Raw genomic sequence first — 20,387 nt, forward strand, 5'->3', positions numbered from 1 at the left:
TGATAAAAAATCTTCCAACAAACAAAAGCCCAGGACCAGATGGCTTCACAGGCGAATTCTATCAAGCATTTAGAGAAGAGCTAACACCTATCCTTCTGAAACTCTTCCAAAATATAGCAGAGGGAGGAACACTCCCAAACTCATTCTACGAGGCCACCATCACCTTGATACCAAAACCAGGCAAGGATGTCACAAAGAAAGAAAACTACAGGCCAATATCACTGATGAACATAGATGCAAAAATCCTCAACAAAATACTAGCAAACAGAATCCAACAGCACATTAAAAGGATCATACACCATGATCAAGTGGGGTTTATTCCAGGAATGCAAGGATTCTTCAATATACGCAAATCAATCAACGTGATACACCATATTAACAAACTGAAGGAGAAAAACCATATGATCATCTCAATAGATGCAGAGAAAGCTTTCGACAAAATTCAACACCCATTTATGATAAAAACCCTGCAGAAAGTAGGCATAGAGGGAACTTTCCTCAACATAATAAAGGCCATATATGACAAACCCACAGCCAGCATCGTCCTCAATGGTGAAAAACTGAAACCATTTCCAGTAAGATCAGGAACTAGACAAGGTTGCCCACTTTCACCACTCTTATTCAACCTAGTTTTGGAAGTTTTAGCCACAGCAATCAGAGAAGAAAAGGAAATAAAAGGAATCCAAATTGGAAAAGAAGAAGTAAAGCTGTCACTGTTTGCAGATGACATGATACTATACATAGAGAATCCTAAAGATGCTACCAGAAAACTACTAGAGTTAATCAATGAATTTGGTAAAGTTGCAGGATACAAAATTAATGCACAGAAATCTCTGGCATTCCTATATACTGATGATGAAAAATCTGAAAGTGAAATCAAGGAAACACTCCCATTTACCATTGCAACAAAAAGAATAAAATATCTAGGAATAAACCTACCTAAGGAGACAAAAGACCTGTATGCAGAAAATTATAAGACACTGATGAAAGAAATTAAAGATGATACAAATAGATGGAGAGATATACCATGTTCTTGGATTGGAAGAATCAACATTGTGAAAATGACTCTACTACCCAAAGCAATCTACAGGTTCAATGCAATCCCTATCAAACTACCACTGGCATTTTTCACAGAACTAGAACAAAAAATTTCACAATTTGTATGGAAACACAAAAGACCCCGAATAGCCAAAGCAATCTTGAGAACGAAAAATGGAGCTGGAGGAATCAGGCTCCCTGACTTCAGACTATACTACAAAGCTACAGTAATCAAGACAGTATGGTACTGGCACAAAAACAGAAAGATAGATCAATGGAACAGGATAGAAAGCCCAGAGTTAAACCCACGGACATATGGTCACCTTATCTTTGACAAAGGAGGCAGGAATGTACAGTGGAGAAAGGACAGTCTCTTCAATAAGTGGTGCTGGGAAAACTGGATAGGGACATGTAAAAGTATGAGATTAGATCATTCCCTAACACCATACACAAAAATAAGCTCAAAATGGATTAAAGACCTAAATGTAAGGCCAGACACTATCAAACTCTTAGAGGAAAACATAGGCAGAACACTCTATGACATAAATCACAGCAAGATCCTTTTTGACCCACCTCCTAGAGAAATGGAAATAAAGACAAAAATAAACACATGGGACCTAATGAAACTTAAAAGCTTTTGCACAGCAAAGGAAACCATAAACAAGACCAAAAGACAACCCTCAGAATGGGAGAAAATATTTGCAAATGAAGCAACTGACAAAGGATTAATCTCCAAAATTTATAAGCAGCTCATGCAGCTCAATAACAAAAAAACAAACAACCCAATCCAAAAATGGGCAGAAGACCTAAATAGACATTTCTCCACAGAAGATATACAGACTGCCAACAAACACATGAAAGGATGCTCAACATCTTTACTCATTAGAGAAATGCAAATCAAAACTACAATGAGATATCATCTAACACCAGTCAGAATGGCCATCATCAAAAAATCTAGAAACAATAAATGCTGGAGAGGGTGTGGAAAAAAGGGAACACTCTTGCACTGCTGGTGGGAATGTGAATTGGTACAGCCACTATGGAGAACGGTATGGAGGTTCCTTAAAAAACTACAAATAGACCTACCATATGACCCAGCAATCCCACTACTGGGCATATACCCTGAGAAAACCATAATTCAAAAAGAGACATGTACCAAAATGTTCATAGCAGCCCTATTTACAATAGCCCGGAGATGGAAACAACCTAAGTGTCCATCATCGGATGAATGGATAAAGAAGATGTGGCACATATATACAATGGAATATTACTCAGCCATAAAAAGAAATGAAATTGAGCTATTTGTAATGAGGTGGATAGACCTAGAGTCTGTCATACAGAGTGAAGTAAGTCAGAAAGAGAAAGACAAATACTGTATGCTAACACATATATATGGAATTTAAGAAAAAAAAAATGTCATGAAGAACCTAGGGGTAAGACAGGAATAAAGACACAGACCTACTAGAGAATGGACTTGAGGATATGGGGAGGGGGAAGGGTAAGCTGTGACAAAGTGAAAGAGCGGCATGGACATATATACACTACCAAACGTGAGGTAGATAGCTAGTGGGAAGCAGCCGCATAGCACAGGGAGATCAGCTCGGTACTTTGTGACCGCCTGGAGGGGTGGGATAGGGAGGGTGGGAGGGAGACGCAAAAGGGAGGGGATATGGAAACATATGTATATGTATAACTGATTATATTTGTTATAAAGCAAAAAAATAAAATAAAAATAAAAAAAATAAAAATAAAAAATAAAAAATAAAAAAAAAAAAATAAAACTGGGCCTAGTCCAATGCAACAAAAATCAAAAGGCTAACTTCCCTTCCCTCTGGTTGATGTGACGGTAACCCTGGGTTGTCAGCAAGAGACATCTATTTTCTGTTACTGTCTGAGAGAAAAGAGAGCGCACCCAGTAACTAATTTTCAAAAAGCACTTTTTTAAAAGATAACATTATATCTTTCTCTCAAGATAGGTTTAAAAAAAAAAATGGTTCAGAGACAGTGGTCAGGATTTCATTTTGCCCAAAGATGACTAGACTCTGATGCACAGAATCTGTCAGAAAGCATTGATTTTACTTCTCAGTCAGATGGAACTTAATACATTTAAGAGTAAGAAAAATAATCAAACATACTAAGAGACGGACTAAAAATTCAGACCTCTGTGGCCTAGAGTACTTTCTTCATGCCTCAGTTTCTATATCAGGGAAATGGCGGGGGTTATTTTTGTTGTTGCTTAGACTTTGGTGAGAATTTGCTGTTATTCATAAAACATTCATAAAATAGTTTTAAGTGATAGTCCCATAGGATGTTATAATTTACTACTACCTTCCTTTCAAGTATTGTTCTAGAGTGAACACTGAATTCAAGGGAAAGAAATAAACACATTTTAAAATATACATATTCTTTGCAATATAAAACCAAAGCATGAAAAAGCAAGGTAACATCTTAAAAGCAAGTTCACGTGGTATAATGTCACCTATATTATTATAAAAATAATTCGGTGTTCTCCCTGAGGTGGCCACAAAAAAAGAAGTGCAAACAGACAAACCAAAAGAGAAAAACAGCTGTTTCTCACTTGCAGTTGAAGAAAGAAAAGCTCCTCTGGCCTCAGGTTCTGGTGGCATTTCTTGCTGGTTTATCAACTCAAGGATCTTTTCCTCCTCTTGGCTGGGTGCTGCAGACATACCCACTGGGTTTTCTCTGCCAACTGAAATTAAGATTTTAAAAGATTCTACCCTCTCAAAACCACTTGTTTCTTCTCAGAAAACTCACCATATGTTCAGCTCTGCAAGTTTAAGTTTTGCTATTGTTTCCACCTCAATGCATAGTCAAATCTCTTTACTCTGTATTACATAGTGACCAGAAAATGATTTTTTATAGCAGCAGGTTGCACATGAGTGGTATTCCTAATAAATCTATTCACTGCTTTGTAAATCCAAGCAATAATTTAACGCCACAGTATGAATCAGATGACTTATTCAAGATGTTTTTCTTATAGGTTCTAAATTGGAATTCCTTTGATAATGTACATTGCCTTCATCAAAAGGGAAAACTGATGAAAACGTCATTCAAACAATACTTCATGTGACTCTACTGAAATGTGAAAATGAAAGAAGTATACATATAAGTGAAGAAAGCATTAGCTATTTTTCTGCCTTTTATTTAGAAGCAAGCTGTTTTGGTGTCTTGTTCAAAAAAAGATATCTCCAACCTAGCTGAATAATGAGCCCAATTTCATAGTATATGCTCATGAGTGCTATCTGTATTTAGGATTTCAAAGTTCAAGTTGTCTGTGTTTCATTTTTAATGATCAGGCATAGTACAGTCATTATTTAATGGTAGTAATTCATACTGTGATTGTCAGATTTTAGAGGCCTCATCAGTGACAAAAAACTATATAGATGTCTGATTGTACATAATAATAAATAAGAGCAGCTACTTCTTAATACCACAATGCAGTCAATAATTTAAGATGGTTCATAAAATATATGTTGGCGTGAAAAGGCATAACAACCTCATAGGTATGGCTAATGGAAATTAGCAGCACTTAATCATGTAGAATGCTGGCACAGACCATACAATACTAGTGTCTGAAGGACTGCGCATGACCATATTGTCATTTATATCCTGCAAGTATTATATCACTTTAGACAATAATAAGCTTTTAAACATCAAACCCTATAAAACAGAAGTTTTTCCATATGGTTTATTTATAATGCAAGACATAGACACTGGAGATTGATGTTAATAAAGGAACTTTAAAATATTACAAGGAAGATCAGAAATAACTAGAAATATGTCCACTTAAGGTAAACAAACACTTGGAGAGGAAAACCATCAAAAAAGATTCTAAATATAATTTAGGGTCCATTTTATTATTGTCCAATTAAGGAACCCATAATTAAGTGTCTATGTTATTTATAAATAATGTAGAAACCCAGGATTTACAAAGACAAGATAAACTCTTGCAGTCATTGCCAGAAGCATAAGAATAAATCAACGCATAAGACATGGCTTTGACATTGATGGGGCTGCAGCCCAGAAGGAGAATACGTAAACAATGACCTCTGGTATATACTGATGAGTGCTATAATAGACACATGCACAGAGTCCCTAGGGAGGACAGAGAAGAAAACAATTAATGTGACCATCTAGAAATTAGAGGCAGGCACAGAAAGGGTTGCACACCAGGGTCAACCTAAGCAGATTGTGAAATGGGATAAGCATCTTTCATCTCTCTACCACCCCCACCACTGGCTGCTCAAGATTCTACCTCACCCTCAAAAACAATGTCAATATTTTATTATAAACATGATAGTTGCCTTAATAGAAGGAAATTCAGGGCTTGGAAGATTTTTTCTGGAAAGGTCTTTCAGGAGGTTCCTGTCCTCTGCAGAAGGCTGTATGCTCTGCCTTTGGGCCAGGTAGGTTACAGATGGAGGTCCAAAACCCAAGTACCAAATGGCCCTCCAGTGGAGTCACAACCTACTCTGAATTGGAGTAACTCTTACTGGTATGCTCTTTGTCTCACTTTCACAGTTGATAAAGGACTGTGAAAATATATCCACTATAACATAAAATAAACCCTGTGATGAAGGTCACACAACCAGAATTGTCTGGCTGGAAATACTGTCAACACGTCTGGACAGTATTACACATACAGCTGGAAGTAAATGATTCATGTACCCACTTCTGCTACTGTCTCAGTATATGCAAAAGCTTAATAGTATCAAGATCCACCAGACAAAATGGCGGCACTTCAACAACGTGAACCAGTGGAAAAAAAAAAAAAAAAACGTTTGGTTTATTGAATACCAGCTACTTAAAAATTAAAACAGTTACAACTTACAAAATAGTAATGGGTCATGTTATTGTGGCATATGTATTTTCAATCCAGGAAGTCTATTTTATTATCCAAAACATAGTTTTCCATATTTTCCAAACTAAGAACATAATATACATACTCAAGATCTGATGAATCAAGTATATAACAGTATTTCATTTAGATTTTGAAACATGAGTGATTTTAGAAGACAAGCATGAAGCAAAAATGAATTTTCCAAACATATTTCAATAAAAACTTCCATAAATCTTGAACCTGAAATTCCTCTTAGTGCAATAAAAAATGTAACATCTGAACCATATCTTTGGTGCTGCAGTTTTTCATGTTACTAATACCCAGAGCCTCACAATTTGTATACAGAGGATGCCTAATACCATAAAACTGGGCTGGAATTAGAGCAAAAGGATTATTATGCATAATTACAGTGCATAATTTAAGGCTCTGTTATGACACCTATAAAACTCAGATATGTTCACTATTACCTAGATGTTCTAAAAAAGTAACAGGACACTGAAGTTAAGGAAAAGTCACAAGTTACGTCGATTAAACATTCTTTAAATGATACCTGGCACAGTGTGGTCTTATATGGAATTGTAAGGATGGGCCTATTATCTGGAACAGTAAGAATGAACAGAACTTTCAAATCATCCATATACCCAGATAATCCATTGAGAACCGTCTCCATGGTTGCAATAGTAAGCACATGAAGTCAGATCTCTTCACACTTTCTCCTATACATAAGGTTCATAGGACTGTAAATGTAAATTCATGAAAGAGGAAATGAAGAAGTTTTGCTGCACCAGCTAAATAGTAGTAGAATAAATGGCTTTTATTATAAAGTCTCAATACACAATTAATTAATTAAACCAAATCCTAACCAAATTGTAGATGAAGAAACCAAGTCACAGAGAAGTTAAGTAATTTGTCGATAAAAGATTAAAAGAGGGAATGAGAGGTATCTCTTGTCTTCCGAGAACCTACAAAGTCTATTTAAGTTGTAAAAGACACACCGTAATGAAGTAGAGTGGAAACCAATGGAGACGGAACAGAAAGTCAATAGAGAAGATCAATGAAACCAAAAGCTGGCTCTTTGAAAAGATGAATAAAATCGATAAGCCTCTAGTCAGACTAACTAAGCAAAAAGTGAAAAAACACAAACTGCTAACATCAGAAATGAAAGAGGGGGCATCACGATATATCCTATGGACATTAAAAGGATCATAAAGGAATACAATGAACAACTCTATACCCACAGAGTTGATAACCTAGATGAAATGGAGCAATTCCTTGAAAAACACCATTCATTGAAGTTCACACAAGAAGTAGACAATTTGAATAGGCCTGTATCCATTAAAGAAACTGAACCAATACTTGATAATCTTCTAAAACAGAAAGCATCAGGCCCAGATGGTTCGTTGAAGAATGCTATCAAACATTTAAGGAAGAAATTATACCAATTCCAATTATCCAAAATTTCTCTCAGAGGATGAAAGCAAAGGGAATACTTCATAACTCATTCTATGAGGCCAGCGTTACCCTAATACCAAAACCAGACAAAGCATCACAAGAAAATAAAACTATAGACCAATACCTCTGATGAACACCAATGTAGAAATCCTCAACAAGATATTAGCAAATTGAATCCAACAATCTATAAAAATATTAATATACCAGTATCAAGGGGGATTTATCCCAGGTATGCAAGGCTGATTCTATATTCAAAAATCAATTAATGTGAGGAATCTTAGGTCAGTAAAAATATTCTGTAGATACCATAATGATTGATGCATGTCATCATACATTGGTCCAAACCCACAGAATGTACAACACCAAAAATGAACTGTAATGTTAACTATGGACTTTGAGTGATTATGATGTGTCAAGGTAGGTTCATCAGTTTGTAACAGATGTACCGTCTGATGGGGGATGTTGATGGGAAAGGCTATGCATTTGTGGGGCAGGAGGTATATGGGAAATCTCTGTACCTTCCCCTCGATTTTGCTGAGAACCCAAAACTGTTCTAAAAAAAAAAAAAAACAGGCATACTTCATTTTATTGCACTTTGCTTTACTGCACTTTGAAGATACTGCATTTTTTACAAATTGAAGTTTTGTGGCAACCCTGCACTGAGCAAGTCTATTGGTGGCATTTTTCCAAGAGCATTTGCTCACTTCATGTCTCTGTGAAACATTTTGGTAATTCTCACAGTATTTTAAACGTTATCATTATCATTATATTTGTTATGGTGATCTGTGATCATGGATCTTTTTTAAATTTTAAATCAGCTTTATTGAGATAGAATTTACATATAATAATTTCAATGAGTTTTGTCAAATAGTACCATCATGTATTTGCATCTAATCTAAGGATAAACTCTAAGATCTAAGCATGATACCTAATAGTCCAAACTCAGCACAAGAGGAAGCTCTCTGCACAGCCAAGACAAACGAGAACCTTTAGGTGATTCACCACAGGACTGACTAGTGCCAAAGCCCCACTTCTCATCGCTGAGACTGCTAGTATCGCTATGGGACATTCAGATTTAAAAGGTCTATTGTACCTAAATTGAGCCAACAATTCCTCTTCTGGTAATTTATGCTAAGAAAAAATTTCAGTCTACTACAAAAATATGTATGTACGTGAATGATCATCCCAGATTGTTTATAATAACAAAAATTAAACAATAAAATATCCAACATCAGGGGATTGGTTAAATAATTTGTAATAAATGCATCAATGAAACTCATTTGAAAATATGGTACAAATCTGTGTGTATTGATGAAAATCATTTTTAAAATAAAAAGGCAGATAAAATTGCTTTACATATACAAGACTGCAGCCCAATTTTATGTTTAAAAATATAAATACTTTGAGTATATTTATAGAAAAAAGTTGATAACTTCATAGAAAAATAAATCATGAAAATATATACCTCAAAATGTAAATAGTTTTTATCTCTGGATAGATTTTTACATGAGCAAATTTTCAAAACTTTCCACAATTCCATGTATTATTTGTATAATAAAAATAATAAAGGGAGAAAATCAATTATATAAACAGATTACAGAGGTCTATCAACCAGTTTAATCAACATAGCATCAAAAGAATCAGTCCCAGCTCTATTGGCTATAAGCTTTTAAAGCTAATTCACATCACTGGGATATTCAATTATTTTTTCAAAAACATTATCAAATAATAAGAGTTCAGTTTCAAAACACAATAAAAATAGTATACCTACTTTTCAAAGTGACATAAAATGAGATAACCCATGCTTTGCAGCGTCTGCATTAAAAGAACTGCCCACAAATGTTAACTATTATTACTGAAACAAGAACTTTCATAGACAGTTACTCCTTTGATCCTCACCAGCTCTCCAGGGGAGAGAGGGAAGTTACTGCTGCTATCTGGGTTACACAGACACAGAAACCAAAGCTCTCCCATGTTAGTTGGCTTCACCAAGACAACACAGCTGCTCTACAGAGAAGAAAAGTCAAATCATCCATGCTCTAGTGAAAGAACTAAATTGTAGAGCCTATAAAAAAGAATGACTTGGTTTCTCTTTGTTCTGTTTGTCCTGATACCCTAACTAGGCAAACACCGCCTTTTATGGTCTCTCTCGTTTATTGCCACAAATAACAATTATTTTTCTTCTACTCTTCTCCTTTTCTAAATTATTGCTGTCTCTTCTTGCTTATCTTTTCCCCACTGCCCCTTCCTCTGTGCCAGCCCTCCTTCCCCTCTGTGCTCTTCCAGTGCGGTTGCTGTCCCCTGCTAGCTATTTCTCCCTGCTTTCTCGACTACTCCACCCTGGTCTTTCTGCTATCTCTCAAGAGCTCCAGAGACAGATGGCAAACCCATTTTGTTGAGTAGGAGTGCCACTCTGTGCCAGCCTGTGGGAAACGGAGGGTGGAGGGAGTGGGTGTGGGTGGCAGTCAGTTAAGGTGTACTAGCCCAAAAATTTGCAAAATTTTAAATATGGCAACTAAAGGCTGAGAAGGAATTGATGCCGATAACACAAAGAACAGGGCCAGATACACCATCATGTTAAATCAAGCTCATTATATTCTTATTTTAAACCATCATAGTCTTATTTTAAACTATCTTCTATAGGATATTGTATATATAACTATATACAATGATATATAATATAAATAAAGATATATAGATATAGGTATATTACCCTAAAGATATATATTATATTTATATATCACCCATCTGATAGGATATATATTTTAAAACTTACAGAATTTTATATGTCTCCCTATAAAGTATAGGTAGACCTTGCTAAGAAAAGAGAAGTTAAATAAGAGTCAGACTGACTAAGAAAATCATCTAGATTTTGATTAAGCCAAAATCCATGGAACTAAATCAGGTAAAAATTAGATAGTAAACTGAGATTTGAGGTAATTTAAGAACACAATAGAGTTACCTCATTAAGCTTTGTTCAGGCAAATACATTCTAAGCTTAAACTGTTTAAATAAATTCCTCAGATCCTTACTTCAATTTGCTAGATAATCTGAACTTAAATATGAGAGAAACCAGTTTCAAAATATTCACATTTCTGTCCTATCCTTAGACTTTTGTCCCAAATCCTATTTTTAATTCAAATCCCATTAGTGTTGATATTTTTATCTCCTTTTACACTATGAATATTAAAAATTAATAGCAATGAAGTTGAGAATGTCTCTAACAGCCCCATCTCCTCTCAGTGTATACGGAGACATCCTTAAATAACAAAATACAAGTGCACACGCACACACACACACACACACCCAATTTAAAAAAATGCACACACCCAATTTAAAAAACTATAAAGGAGCTTAATGTAGCAAAAACTCTATACCTAACATTAAATATCTGAGAATTTGAGGCAAGGGTCTTCATTATGGTGTTTTTCACTGTTTCTAGAATAACAAATAGGAAAATATGATGAGATTATCAGACACTGTACACAAACCATCGCAAAGCAAACCAAAACAGAAGTATTTCAGGGTAAACGTACATTTGATGACTTGTGGATAGAAGAAAACATTCCCATTCTCGGTATACGCAACTGGTTTTGCCTGTCTATCTGCCTGAAGTCCAACAAACAACCCTGGGCTCTTTGCAGATTCCAGGCTTATACATGCATTTTCCAAGTTCTTCTTAATTTTAAAATGACAGTCAGTGTCTCCTGTACCCTACAATCAATAGAACATTATTTTATAGATATGAGCAAACACTGAAGGACAGAATTTCAAACCAGTCATTTCACAAGAATATAATTTTGCTTCATTTTCAAGTCCTCATGACAAATCTAGAAGATGCTTCACCCTGTTCCATAAGATCCAGAAACAGGGACCATGTGATTAGCTGAGAAAGAGGACAAAGGGCTCTGAATCTCAGAGAAGCTGCATGTAAGCTGAGTGCAGTGTGTGCTGATTCCCTCCATACTGCCCACCTCTGTAAGTGAATAGGGGATGCTGAAATGTGAGATTTCCCTTTTGGAAAACACTCTAAAAGATTGATGAAAAAGAGGACAATTCTTACAAGTCCGTTTACATTTAAACGTAAACCAATTTTCACCAGTAAACAGAGTTCACACAAATTACTCAAAGACTGTAGAGCAAAGCATTCAAGAATTAGATGATTATAAATTATAGGAGTGGTCTATACACCCTTCAGATCACCAAAATCACCTCGCTTTCACGGCATTTATAATCTTAGAAATCATTTCACTTTTTTCACCTTTTGTTGCTTTAAAAGGTTTTCTTATAAGATTTAAGAGTTCTAGAAAATAAGTTTTGTGAGCATGAATTAAAATTTCCAATAGCATCTATTATTTTATTTGTAAAAGATAATTGTATTCTGATCTCTGCCCTCCAATGTGAGTTTCTTGTAGGTAAGAACCAAATGTCTGTTGTCCATCTCTCTCTTATAATATAAATTAAGCAACTTCTACCTTTTGTTCTTGTTATGGATATAATAAAACTCTGGCTTTGATTTGTCCATGGCCAAGTAGAGGACACAACCCCATATACAAATAATAATATAATATGTAAGGTCAGCATGATAAAGGTGAATTCCTTGGGTTTGGGGAGAGAAAAGGCACTAAACTCAGGAGAATAAGGAAGAAACTCAATAAATGTTTTGTTAGCTCTAAAAAAATTTCTCTGTTTTGCTAATTTCTGATCTCATAATTTCTTCATGTAATGTCTTTTCCTCTCCTTTTGATAATGAAAAATGGGATTATTCCCTGTAAAATTCACCATTCCAGGTGATCGGGTTTAGGACACACTACCCAAAAATATGGCACCTTGGTGTACTGAATATTTCAAGCTGGCAGGTGCAGGAAGGGCTTCCTGACCTTCCCATGAAGCAGGTCATAAGACCCTCATGTGAGAGGTGTCCTCCCAGAGCATCCTACCTCCCAAGGCAGAGGGACTTTGATGGATAGATCTTGCTCATTCCCCAGTCCACCACATTTAGCTCATACCCTTCTTTGTCCTCTCACTTCTTTCCTCAACTCTTTATCACACCCAGCGTAAGAACACTCAGGTTTAACCACTACTTCAGGGCTTCACTCTGTTCTTCTTAACATAGGAAAAACTAGTTACCCAGAGCCTAATCTTTTTAGGTATTATCAGAGCCCAATTGAACTAGGGGAAGGGAATTATCCAGCTCCAGCCCCCTCTAGCCATCCCAGAACTAAGAAGCACTTGTGAAGTTCACAGTCCAGAGGTGATGAAATAAAAATTCACATTTTAAGGCAAGACAAGAAAAATTTAAAATAAAACTTTTTCTCTGCCCTTTGGCTTTCTCTTTGCCTTCTAGTGTGTGTTGTGCATCTTCATTATGTATTAACCAGACCTCCCCAATGGCAGAAATACCTGCTCAACCATAAAGATCAATTTTTCTCCTTCTGGAGTTAGCCTTATAAGTCTTTAGAAGATAACATTTCTTTCTCAATCCTATAAGGGGTCCCGATGACCCACCACTCACCCTGTATGTGCAGACATCTTTGGTGAACTTCATGTAAAAGGCCAATATACCATTTCCCTTCAAGAGAGCAATTAGTGCAGAACTGACCAGTCAGAGGACCTGGGGAGACCCTGGGCTGCACCTAAGTTCTTAGCTTAAATACTTACTTATGACCATATTCATGTTATTAGCTACATTACTTGCCTATTTTACAAGATTACTGGTTCTTGCATTACCAAATGTGTGACTAAGCCTCAGATAAAATTAATGATGACTAGGCAACTTGAAACAATCAACCAAATATATAGTTCTATAAGATCAATGATTGTAACCGTGTAACTCTAGCTATGGGAGGAAGCAATGAGAGGAAAGCATTTCCTGGACCATAACATACTAGTAGGACAGGCAGCCGAGAGGCTTTTGGTTACTGTTAACAGGGCCTAATCCAGGAACAGCACTGATTGGCTTATCGATGAAATCCTCACCTGACCTGGGAATGAGCGTTCCTAGCACCATGGGACAAATTGATCACTAAATGCCTTCCAAACCTGGGTCAAAATTAAGACCAAAAGGGAGGGGATTGTAAAATAAAGAATGTTGCCCACCATCCAGTTCTACAAGAATCAAGTCATTAGCCACCACAGCCACTGACTTACAGTACATCCTGAAAGGAGTTCAGGGTGAAGATCAGGATGAGGCACTCTGTGCTCTGGGAAAACTGCAGAACAGACCTTCAGGAGGTTAGATATGTTCAGGAGAAATTTTTTATGAACCTGGATTTTTGCATCTTCCCATACTTCGAATAGCACTAAAAACATTAACTAAGATATCTCTTCCTTATAACCAGCAGCAAACTTCTGCTGGGATTCAGATTTGACTGCACGGTACCCCTCCTCCAAAATCACACACACACTGACCTCCCCCACTTACCTCTTTGGAACAGTTCTCAGAGCTCTCTGAGAGGCCGTCTCCCAGACTACAGTCCTCAGTTTGGCTCGGACTGTATTTTCTATTTTCTATTTCTTTCTTATATTGACTATTGATTAATTTTTTTCATTGACAGAGACACAGACCCACTAAAAACATGATTTATCATTATTTGTATGAAACTAAGTAAGTCTTTCACTGAATTTTATACTTTTCAACCCACTGGTCTAGCACTGTATATACCTAGCCCATCTATATGTTTCATAAGCAAATTGGTCAAAATATGAATAGTCTTTAACTTTTTAATTATTTGCATGTGTAGAAATATATTTTGAGTGAAGAGGCAAAATTAGATAAATCTGAGATGAGAGAATCATTCCTAGTTTCTACAAACTAGACCCTCACCCACAAACAAGGATCCTACCAGTATAGGGTGTATCTGTGTGTGCACTGTCTTTGATATACTGGTCACTCTTCAGCTTGTCTTTCCTACAAATCCTACACCTTTTTTCCCTTTGTATTCATGTGTAGTGACAAGTTCCACCCATGTTGTTTTGAGGCTTTTCTTCTTTAAATTGACAACCTTACAGTTGTTGCTGGTGAATGGCACACTGTTTGCATTCATGCTAACTTGAATCCCTACTCCACCCGAGTCTGTTAAAGTGACTTATTCCTACAGCATAACAATTCTATGGCAACAGAAATAGAAACGTTTGTTTGTTATCCGATCAGCATTGCTTGGTTAAACATAAATGTGTTTGCCTATGAGAAACATATAATGGCAGACACATTGGAAACATTAGTGCTTTTATTCAATTCAATTTATACAATCAGCATTTGTTGAGTTGCTACCAGGACGGAGGCACTGTTAGGTATTTAAGTTATAGTAACATGGGCTGCATCTTAAATTCCTTTGGAGATGTAAGCAAGCCTTATCATAGGCTCTATGCAAATGAGGGTAATTAAGATAATTGTTACCATTCTATTTTCAAAAGTAAAGTCATTCCAGCCCAGGGACTTCTGGTCAGATACAGTGAAAGTGAACAATAATATGCCTGTTGTTATGCATCTGTACTATATCCTAAGAGCAAAAAAGCACATGCATTTTGACTAAAAAGACCCACTACTGAGACAGGTTGGAACCTGGGACCCTTTGCTGCAGTGCTGAAATGCTTGCGCCTGGACACACCTCTCCTCAAGGAACAAAAACACAAAGAAACTATATGGGACTAAAAATAACTGCGTGCATGCACAGTTGGGGCAAATTCTGGACAAAAGATACAAAAAGACCAAAAAGCCCCAACTGCTAAATCTGAAGAGCCAGGAGCAAAAGCAGGGTGTTGGAAGCAAAAGCAGGGTACTGCGCCCTGACATAGAGCAGCCATCAATGGTTTAGAGCTAAAAACTGATTTACTTTGGTTGTCTGGTCCTTCCTTTCAGTTCTAGGATCCCACACCAGAGACAAAAAGACTTGTTTTTTGTTTTGTTTTTTGCGGTATGCGGGCCTCTCACTGTTGTGGCCTCTCCCATTGCAGAGTACAGGCTCCGGATGTGCAGGCCCAGCGGCCATGGCCCACGGGCCCAGTCGTTCCGCGGCATGTGGGATCTTCCCGGACCGGGGCACGAACCCGTGTCTCCTGCATCGGCAGGCGGACTTTCAACCACTATGCCACCAGGGAAGCCCAAGCAGACTTGTTTTTGATTGCCATTGTCAATGTTGGTACAGTGTTGTTTTTTATACTTAAGAGCTTGTAATCATAAAATGAAGCCCCCTGTGGTATTTCAAAGGTCTTCTCATGCTGAGTATCTGCTTTTAGGTCCACTATTGCCAAGAAATGTTTCAGCAGCTCTCAAAGAAATGAGCATTCTAACTCTCTGAGTATGGAAATAGCTAAATTCACAACCAGCTGGATAACAAAATAGAGGATTGGCACGTGGTGATAAAACAACATTTTTTGTGGAGTGAAAATTTAAGCCAATGTATCTGAGACATATTCTTAAAATATTTTCTTGAAAAGATGTTCATGGGTCAGCATTGTTCATCACAATACTTTCCAGGCATGTGAAAACTGATTCATGAGGATGAATTTACAGGACACTGTGCATAACATCAGGAAATAATGCTGCAAGTAATTATCACACATAAAAGACCTCCTGCTGCAAATATCAGTTATGCCGAAGAAAATTACTCATCCTATCCTGCACCTGCCTTTTCTAGGACTGCTCATTCTACTCTGTGTATTACAGGACTACCATATTTAGATGCTGGGAACATTTAAGGGTAAAAGTTTCTCTATTTTCATCATCTACCGGTTAGTTCGTTCTACACAGAGACTCACACACCTGGGTGTCAGTGCTGGCTGCAGGACAGAAATCCAACTGGGGCTGTCAGAGCACCACTTCTTTCCCAGGGAGCCTCTCTGCAGAGCTCTCTGGGCTTATTCATATGATGAGGGCTAGCTGCCATGAAGGACTAATCCAAGAAGTGCAGGTAGAAGATGCAGACCTTGGGAGTTACAGAGTTGGTTCATCTGCATTTTATTAGTCAAAACCTGTACAAAGGGCTGACCCAGTGAGGGATGAGGAAGTCGCTCCACTTCTTGATGTGGGAGTGGTAGGTTCCCTTTATAAACCAGCTTCTTGGGGTGAGTGTTAGAAGACAATTCTCCCTACATTTGTGATTTTCCTGCATGGTCCAGTGCCTCTGAATAAAGGCATTTGCAAATGTTTGTATACGGAAACATTCCAGCATAGTAACGCTTAGGTTTCTACTTCTCTCCCTCTTTCCCTCTCTCTCAACATTCCAGGGGAGTAAAGATAAAGACCTTTCCTTCCCTTCCCTGGAGAAGATTTGTTTAGATTCCAGAATAATGGTAGGTCCTCTCTGTCTCTGTATCTCGTTTTGTTTCTCTTTCTCTAGAAGGAAGAATGGGCAACTCTGTATAAAATCAGAGTTTCCTAACTTGGGGATTTCTCTCCTTTAATGTACCCACCTACATATGGTCGTAACATCAGGCCCTCACTTCGTGATACAGTGAGATGGGGGCTTGGGGAACCAGTGTAAGATGTTGTTCTGGCTGCTGCATTTGCTCTGAGAAATAATGGTCTTGGTCTTTGACTCAGTGCTCTTGTGTTTTCTGCAAGTAGGCTAAAACTTAGATCCTTCACAGTTTCTGATTTAACAATGGAAGACATTTCTGTGACCACATTCGGAAATACAGTCTACTATATTCAATAAGGAAAAAGAGCATCAGCATTGGCACCAGGGGCCCCGGGGAGCAGGATATGAAGGACCATTCTGACTGATCTAAGTAGATAAGTGATCCCAAATGGAAACCGATAGGCAAGAAAAATGTCTAAGAAATAGACTCATTTTGAAAAGAGAAGCTACTAGGACATATTCTTAGATTCCCACATATTTTCATAGAAGAGAAAGTTGGATTATTCCCTGGGATCTCTAATATGAGGTGGAGGTTACATTTTGGGGAAATGCTATAGGTTAATGTCTCCTGCACATCCTAGAGGCTATTTGAATGGCAGTTTCTAACAAAGTACAGCAAGGTTACATCCATAGATGCAGCAGGCAAATTTTGTTTAAATAGTGAAGGTGTAAATTTCAAGAGGAGTTGAAGGTTTGGGTTCATGGTGAAAGTCTACCATTATTGGCTTACTCCTTCTTCATTGATTTTTATGGTCATGGCTTCATGACATGCTATTAAACAACAAATCCGGGGCTTCCCTGGTGGCACAGTGGTTGAGAGTCCGCCTGCCGATGCAGGGGATATGGGTTCATGCCCCGGTCTGGGAAGATCCCACATGCCGCGGAGAGGCTGGGCCCGTGAGCCATGGCCGCTGGGCCTGTGCGTCCGGAGCCTGTGCTCCGCAATGGGGGAGGCCACAACAGTGAGAGGCCTGCGTACAGCAAAAAAAAAAAAAAAAAAAAAAATCCAATTTCTCTTTGCCTAGTTTTCCCTCTGTATTTTCATTATGACACTATAAACAGCCAGCCATTATTAGAACTGTTGTATGTGTTTGTCTTCTGTATCAGATTATGAGTCTCTGGAATTCCAAATAATGTCTTTGCCATTTCTGTGGTCCTCAAATTATTCAACATGGTGCTCTGACATAACAGGTACTCGGTGTTTAGTAGAACCACCTGAATTCCTCAAATGGCCATACAATTCAAGAGCTACAACTGCTGTTTTTTATGAACACTTTGTTAGTTGCCTACATTTTATTCTTCATGTAAGTAATACTAAATGTAAGTTTTTTCATGGTGTGCTGTCTGCATAATTGTATTGTCTGCCCAGGTTTAGAGTCTGTTGTCTATGGACCATTTGTATTAATGTAGATAGTGAATCATTTCAATGGTCTAAGACTGGTATAAAGCTGTCTGAGAAATACGAAGCAAACTTTAAGCTGGGTCTGGAAACCTGCTTTCCTCTAGCTCCCAAAATTGCCACGGCACCATATTCTTTGCCCAGTGATTTTACCATATTTGCCTGTCTTCTCTCCAACTGCATCAGCTGTGCCATCTGGATGCAGACATAGAACTGAAGAGTATCTCCTTTCATAAACTTCCAGCTTTCCACAGCCCACTATATAGAAAATCAAAACAAACAAACAACACCAGTATGAGAAAACAGAAGAAATAACTAGGAAACACCCCTTACTAAACATTATATACTGTCTTAACACATCAAATAGCTGTTCGAACACTGTTTTGTACCAACTGATTTAAGGCCGAAAGTAAAATCTTACTGTTTCTTTTCTCTTAACTTCCAGCTTCTGCCCTGAGGACATAAAGGAGAGAGAGGAGCATTAATTTCAGCAGAGCCATGCTTTCCTCAATCATCATGAAACATAATTTTCCAGCAAATGTCTGACACTCACTTGCAGAGATGATACTGTTATCCCTGGCATACAGTTCTCTGACAATTTTACCATTATTTTCCCCTTGATCCAGCCATCTGTGGAAAGAAAAATTTATCAAGTATATTCTGAATTTATATTTACACTAACCACTGGCAATTATCTAGCCGAGTCAGAAATATTGGATACAGGAATTAGAAAAAGCCATAGATACCTAACTGGTGAAAGCAGACTAGAAATTGGAGAAGGAAACACTTTAAATGATTATGAGAGTTCAAGAGAGATAGGAGAAGCTGCTAACAGGTAAGGATGAAATATGTTTTTCCCTAACTCACAAGTGAATTACTCAACCAGTTAGCCTGCCAAAGTCATAGATTTTACATCCACTGGACAATTTATTTTATCCTGTTTTTTGGCCACCAACTACAGGTCAAACTATAGCCAGTTATTTAATGTACAAATATTATTGGTTGTAAGGAGAGTGTTGAAAAAAAGAGCAAACTTATCACTACTGTTGGGACAATAACCCAAGAATCAAGACTTAGTGACCGTAGGTCAGCAATGTCATGGTTGTATAAAAAGTCCCATGCAACATTTATTTTGTACATTTATTATTTTTGAGCTATTTGAGACTCAGTCCAAAGGGAACAACTTTTCTTACCCAAGATTTTCATTCTCCTTATTGATGAAGAAAGAGAAATCATATTTTTAAAATCTATATTAGTTTACCAAAAAAGATTTAAATTTGTATCATCAGGAATGATAGAAAACATAATGGATATCTTTCTAAATAGAAGAAGCAGCCCCTAAAATTAATGTTCAAAACAGTTACCCAACAAAGCATTGGTGACCAGGAATGATTGAATAAGCTATCCATTTCTCCAAAATACATAAACTTGGAACTGACTAATATGAAATGAATTTGTTCAATGCAAAGCATGCTTACAAGCCTGTGGCAGAAAAAGGCATATACGTGGTTCATTGTGGGATCCTTGATTACAACATCATCAAGAAACCAGCCGTTTCCTAAACACAAATTAAAGAAAGAAAAATGTGGTGTGTATATATATGGACCAGGTGTTACTGGAAGTTTTGAGAAAGAGGCCCTAGCTTCCAAATATATAAAGGTCTTGTTCACCTTTAAGCTTTAATGCTTCAAATAAAGCAAGATACAAGAGAGGTAAACTGTAAGAGGCATTTAAAAATATTTCCTATACATGTAACAAAAGCACAGCATATTTCAAGGCTTTGTGTTTTCAGTATCTACTTCAATATGATTTTCCAAACATTGAAAAGAGAACAGTTCTGCAATTGCTCTTCATTTCATAAACTGCATTTATAATCCTGGACCTAACATCTTCCAAAAAATATATATCTGATGAGTTAGCAATACTGTCAATGTCCAAAATGCATACACATAGAAAGTTATTAAAGTTCAAATCTGGACCAAGTCTACATTAATTAATTATATATGTATGTGTATATATATGCTAGAAAAATTAACGATTCTTCGTGCCCCGGTCTGGGAGGATCCCACGTGCCGCGGAGTGGCTGGGTCCGTGAGCCATGGCCACTGGACCTGCGTGTCCAGAGCCTGTGCCCCACAACGGGAGAGGCCACAGCAGTGAGAGGCCCACGTACCACAAAAAAAAAAAAAAAAGAAAAAGAAAAAGAGGGAGAGGACTCAAATCAATAAAATTAGAAATGAAAAAGGAGAAGTTACAACAGACACCGCAGAAATAG

General features: G+C 37.3%; 1 long non-coding RNA gene across 1 annotated transcript in view; it reads right to left on the reverse strand.

The window, feature by feature from the left end:
• Window positions 1-18,326, reverse strand: part of LOC309792243 — a 68,020-nt gene extending 49,694 nt beyond the window's left edge. The window contains exon 1 of the long non-coding RNA XR_014291651.1: window positions 18,266-18,326. This is a non-coding gene — a long non-coding RNA (uncharacterized lncRNA). The remainder of the gene's footprint in view (window positions 1-18,265) is intronic.
• Window positions 18,327-20,387: the final 2,061 nt, after the last annotated feature.

The sequence above is a fragment of the Mesoplodon mirus genome (assembly GCF_964341445.2).
Source record: "Mesoplodon mirus genome assembly, chromosome: 16".
NCBI lineage: Eukaryota > Metazoa > Chordata > Mammalia > Artiodactyla > Ziphiidae > Mesoplodon > Mesoplodon mirus.